The sequence below is a fragment of the Condylura cristata genome, unplaced genomic scaffold, assembly GCF_000260355.1.
Source record: "Condylura cristata isolate star-nosed mole 26May11 unplaced genomic scaffold, ConCri1.0 scaffold00008, whole genome shotgun sequence".
NCBI classification, from domain to species: domain Eukaryota; kingdom Metazoa; phylum Chordata; class Mammalia; order Eulipotyphla; family Talpidae; genus Condylura; species Condylura cristata.
In genome coordinates, this window is record NW_004567109.1 from 47,569,534 (window position 1) to 47,575,968 (window position 6,435).

Below are 6,435 nucleotides of genomic sequence, written 5' to 3' on the forward strand. Positions count from 1 at the left end.
GAGAGTTCTGCTGCACCCTGCGGATCACCTCCAGTGCGGGGATCCAATTCACTGTGAAGAGGCCACGGCTTGGCTTAGCTTGACAGTGCAGCTCTCCAACCCTCTGCGTCACCAGGGAGGGCCCACCAGCACTTACTTCTATTTATGTTTGCTTATTTGTTTTATGGGCCATTCTCACAGGTGCGAGATTGTATCTCATTGCAGTTTTGATTTGCATTTCAGTGATAATAATTGATGATAAACATTTATTTTCATATGACTATTGGCCACTTGTATTTCTTTATTGGAGAAGTGTGTCTTTAGCTTTTCTGCAATTCTGAATGGGTTGTTTGATTTGTTTTATTTTGTTTTGTTTTGTTTTTTTAGCTGTGTGAACTCTTTGCAGATCTTCAATATCATCCCCTTATCAGATGTATGGTGTGCAAATATTTTCCACTATTCAGTCGGTTATTTCTTCATTTTGGTTACTCTCTTTTGCTGTATAGAAGCTACTTAGTCTGCTGTAGTTTCAGCAGCTTATCTTCTCCTTTACTTTCCTTACTTGTGGAGATAAGTTCTCAATGATTTTTTTCTGAATTTTATATCATGGAGTGTCTTGCTTATGCTTTCTTCTATAGTTTCAGGTCTTACATCCAAGTTTTTTATTCATTTTGGTTGCTATGTGTGTGTGGCTGGATGTAGTAGTCTATTTTCATTCTGCTGCATGTGACTATGCAAGTTTCCCAGTACTATTAGTTGAGGAAATATTCGTTGTCTCAGTGTACATTCTTTGCCTCTTCATCATAGACTATTTGACCATAGATGTGTGGTTTTATTTCTGGGACTTTAATTCTATTCCATTAGTATGTGTGTCTGTAACTGACTTTTTCGTTATGATTTCTTTCTTTCAGGAAGTGTCTAAATATAATTCAGTAGGTGGAGTATTGACTATTATCATGGTTGGTAGTAGAGTATTATATAACATCACAAATAGTGTCCTGATCATAGATAATAAGGGAAAGTAGAGAGCACTTACTGGTCTAAGGTGAAGGCAGGGCCATCAGGGGCATATTTCTAAATTGTACACAGGATAGTTTTACTTTTGAGAAATTACTTAACCTTTGGTTTGGTTTTTCTAGTTGTAAAGAGGGGTGTTGAAGAGGTTACACAATTAATATTTCTAAAGTATTCTTAAAATGAAAAATGATTTGCAAGTGTTAATTATCTTGTCCTGTCATTATTAATAGTAATTTGGGTGGCACATTTTAAAAAACAATCATCATGCCACTTTTGCAGACCAGTGAGCTACTTCTCCAAATAAGTAAATATGAGTATCATATAGATTTCCATATTTATAAAATATCTTCTTTATAATCTTCAGAAAGAATCATATCTAATAAGTTGTGGATTTAAATTATATTAAATTTAAAATAGATACAAACACCAAGAACTCGAAACCAAAACAATGGTTTTGGGTGTCCTCACACATATATGTGATGTGTTCTGCCAAACAAGAGAGTGAATGGCTGGTGAAATAGGACTCTCTTACGGAAAGTAAATAGGCCAACAGTCCTTAGTTTATTTTGACTTGCTTTATTTGTCAGTTCTTTTCTTCAGGGATCTAACAGTTAGATAACTCAAATGACTTTACTGGTTTGTACGGGGAGTAAAAAAACATACAGGAGGGTAGTATCACATGTTTATGAAAGTTTATGAACTACGTAAAGGAAAAGTCTTATGCACAGTCCTTGTATTAGAGTTCTCCAAAGAAACAGAAACAACAGAGCCAAGTCTCACTGTGTCTGTCTCTATATGTCTGTCTCTTTCTATTTCATTCCTGTCCCATCAGTTTGTTGCCCAGTCATCTGCCCTTTGCTCATCTCTCTCCCTCTCTCTCCCTCTCTCTCCTTCTCTCTCCCTCTGTCTGTCTGTCTCCCTCCAGAATATTATGAGAATTGACTCACTTAATTATGAAATCTAACAAGGTCAATGATGGGGCCACCTTCTCTAAGCTGGAGAAGCAAGGAAGCAGTGTTGTAATTCAGTTTGGGTCCCCAGACTCAGAACCCAGGTGGGCTGATGTCAGAAGCCAAGAGAATGTGTATGTTCTAACTCAAACAAAGAGACAATTGGCCCTTCCTCTTTTTTGTTCTTCAGGCCCTCAGTGGATTGAATGATGTCCACTTACCTTGGTGAGTGATAATCTTAACTGATTCAAATGCCAGTTTATTCTGGAGACTTCCTGAGAAATACACTCAGAAATAATGTTTAATCTGCTATCTGGGCACTTTTTAGTCCAGACAAATTGACACATGAAATTAACTGTCACTCTCTATATTGGCCATTAAACAACATTAAAAGAAGCCAGTTTGGGGGAGATCCCTGTACTTTCTATGACACCTGAGAAGAGGAAATGTCCTATAACTTAAGAGTGATACCCTTCCTAGAATTCGTAGTGATATGTATCATGCCACCAGTGAGTATAATCTTTAATTCTAGGGTGATTTTGGTGGGTTTTCTCAGAATTTTCCAGGGATTTTAATATCTGTTTTGAGGTGCTAATCCTACCTTTCACTTTTTTCAATGTCTCTTTCCTATGCACCTTCCAATCAAAGAACCAATTAGTAAATATCCACAATTGGCCACACAATATAATGAAAGTAATATTAAATTACTAAAGAATGTTGGTAGAAATAATTCTTTTTAAAGATCTATGTATTTATGCATACAGAAATTGGGTACAGGCCAGCAGTGCAGGGGCGGTAAGAGTATGCACCAGAAACAGAGTGAGGAGCAGAACAGGCAGTACACTGCTGAGGGGAGCAGCAGGCGGGTCAGAGGTCTGCCACACCATGTGGGTCACCTGCAGGGTGAGGATCATACTCATGGTGAAGTGGCTTTAGCTTCTTAGTGCTGTGCTTTAACCCATGCACCACCAGAGAGGGCCCCAGAGATAATTGTTAATGGTAGGATGAATTATCCCAAACAGATAGAATCAGGTAGCTTTTATGAAAATTATTACTTTTGACAGGGAAAATGTGCATATTTGGTTATTAGGGAAAAAAAAGGGAAAAGGACATTTTTAGAATTGGTAGCAGTAGAGCATTCCATTATTGAATGTTTGGAATTTATTGGAATACACAATTTTTAAAAGGTATAAAGCATGATAATTATTGATCTTGCAGAAACTAGAGTGGTAAGCTAAGACATTTAACCTTTTTCCATAGAGAATAAAGAAAGAATAAAAGCAGAGATGTGTTTTATATTTGAATTTGGAAATAGCTTGAATAGTAGAATGAACTAGGACTAGAGGTGATTCAGAATTGAAATCAGGAAAGCTGTCAAGATTATCCAGGAAAGAACTTTTCAGTTATCTAACTTGTTTAATGGGAATAAGTTTCTTTTGCTTATAGCGAAGATCAAATAAGATATTTCACTTCTAGCACCTAACACTACACTTGATATTTAAAAGAAGGTATGTGTTAGTGGTAAGTTGCTACTGCAGTCTTCAAATTACCCTTTAACAGGGTATACATTTTGTTTCCAAAGCATGATTAAGAGAAAATTCTTATTATGTCCCTAATAAAGTCTGCTCTGATTTTTATTCTCTGTATCTAATTAAATTTTAAGTTCATATAAACTCGTTGAATAAAAATATACAATCACATACTTATTTTTAAGTGAGAGTATCCTGCTACATATTTATATTTTTCAAATTATATATTTAGGTTTTTGCCAGTTAACTTAATGTAGTCATATACTTATTGATTCCCAACAATGAGCACCTGAACCTTGTAGAATATTTAAGTGAGATGTTACTTCAAATAAATAAATAAATATAACATTTAAAAGGACACATGGAAAAATTTATAAGCACCACACATGTTGCATGTTTTAATTTTATTATTTCCATACTACTATGAAGATTTTCTAAACTCTCCTGTATTATTGAAATTGCTTCAGAAAAATTAAACAGCCAAAGAATAAAGTCAGAGTAGATAAATGTCCAGAGAATAGATAGTCAGAGGGAGATTATTAACTACCTCAGTGAGCTCCAAACCCAGTTTAAGGTTCCAGTTTAGTTCACTTCACCCCGGATTCTTAGATTCAACCTGTGGGTCAATTATCAACAGAAGTCAGTCTCGCCCCTCCCCCCCTCAATTCTTCAGTTTACCTCTAGAACTTCTCTACTCTGTCCTTATCTGTATACCCTTCTGTCTTTTGAGAATTTTTTCACCCTTTCAGACTTATCTCTAGATACTTATCCATGAATATTCATGTGATTATGCCCTTCAGATACCATTTGTTATTTGCTCTTGTTCTCTGTGCATGCCACCTAGTATTCAAACTTTCATCTGATACCTTAAATACATGTGAGCTTTAAACTGGGACTCACTTTGGGACTTCTACCTGGAGTAGATGAGTTAGAGATTGTTAAAAGAGTTTGTTTTTTTTGTGTGTTTGGGCATTGAATGGGAGAAGAGTTACAATTAAAAGTTGAGGTCATGGGCCCTCCATGGTGGTGCAATGAGTTAGAGTGCAGCACTGTGAAGCTAGACACAGCCCCTTCAGCATGAGTTCAATCCCTGGCTAAGGGAGATAACCACATGGCACAGTAGACTTTCCTGTCTTGCTCACTGCTCCCCTCTGCAGTATACTTCATCAAGCTGTCTTTTCTGCTCCCCACTCTGTCTTTGATGAATCCTCTCACTGCCCCTGCATCTCTTACCTGTACCCCAGTTTTTATGTGCACAAATAAATAAATCTTAAAAAAAAAAAAGTTGAGGTCATGGGTTGGTGTCATGCCAGTGTAACTTATAGGCAATAAAACAGTGATTGCAATAAACCTGGCACAGGCAGCTCCAGCAAAGGTGATGTTGATTGGATTTGCATGCTCTGGACTCTGGTTTGTTCATTAATATAGCTCAGAGCCTACCCAGTTCAAATATAACTGATTTAGGTATGTGTGTATATTCCAAATATGTTTAGTAGACTCAATTCCTTGAAGAGACCACGTGGTTATCATTAATAAATAAAATGGGAGAAAATAACAAGTGGAAAGGAAAGAGATAGAACAAGGGGACAATGCTTTGGAGTGCTACTAATTAGTATTCAGTTCCAGTTAATCATTCTATGAGGATGTACAGATTGAAGATACCTAATTTTTGAAATTTTCAACAGAAGGATAAAAATCTACAGTTTTGTATGATTTAAGTATACTGAAGACACTATATAGCCAACATTCTGCAATTTCCTATTTATAATAATAATGTAAAACTAATTGTCAGTTTTGAATTTTAAAGGAAATTGGAGATATTAAATAGATCATATGGTTTACTGAACAACATAGACATAGATATACACATATATATTTATAAAATTCAATATTACAATGGAATTTGATTCAGTGCCAATTTTTCTATCCAATAATGAGGTGACTTTTGGAAAATATTAATTGGAATGATTTTTTGTTCTTCCTAAATAATTTTTTTCTCTAGTCTTTTGTGAGCAAGCTAAGAGGCAAATTATTACTAGGTTTTTACTTTCAAATTAGTCACTAAAGTCACTAAGAATTTATGAGTCTTTGGTGAGACAGTATTCTAGAAAGCTAGGCATTATGGAGAAGAGAATATTCTAAATTCCTTAAGCTCTTATTAACATATCAAGAGCCAGTTCTGATAGAGTCAAGCTTGAGTAGTCAGTTTTATTCTAAGCCAGGTAATGAGAACTTAGTATATGATGTAATAGAAATCCTACCTGCTAAAATAAGATGTGAAAAGTTAAGTTGGAAGTGAGAAAAATTCTGAGGATGCTTTAGTAAAATAACGGAGGTACCAGTTTATCATTTTTGCTTCTTTGTACACACACAACACACAAACATACGTAGTCAAATATCAACATGGAAACCAGCTTTCAAAATTGTCCATAGGGTATCATATGTTACTATTCGGTAATATAAGAGCACGAACAGGCATAAGAGACATTTCTTATTGATACACAGATAGGCATGTGCAAATCCATGAAATCACTTACTAGAAAGGAAAAACCTTTGTAGAATTAGATAAGATCTGTGCAAGTCTATAATTAAAATAACATTCCAACTCTGTTTTCTTTTATAGAAAAAAAATATTTATGCATACGAGAAGTGGGGTACAGGCCAGAGGTGTGGGCGTGGGTGAGAGCATTTACAAAGTAGGGAACAGAACAGGCAGATCAACTGAAATACACTACTGAGTGGAACAGCAGACAGGACAGGAAAGGTCTGTTGCTCCCTGTGAGTCACCAAAATCCTATAGTATTTTGGCTGGGGATAGCTTTATAATGCTGTGCTTTAACCCATTGAACCACCAGGGAGGACCCTCTATTTTCCTTTTTAATATTAAAATAAAAATTTGTCCAAATGGTAATAATTGTCATTTTTAAAATTATTGGATCATAGGTTTTAATTAGTTTTTT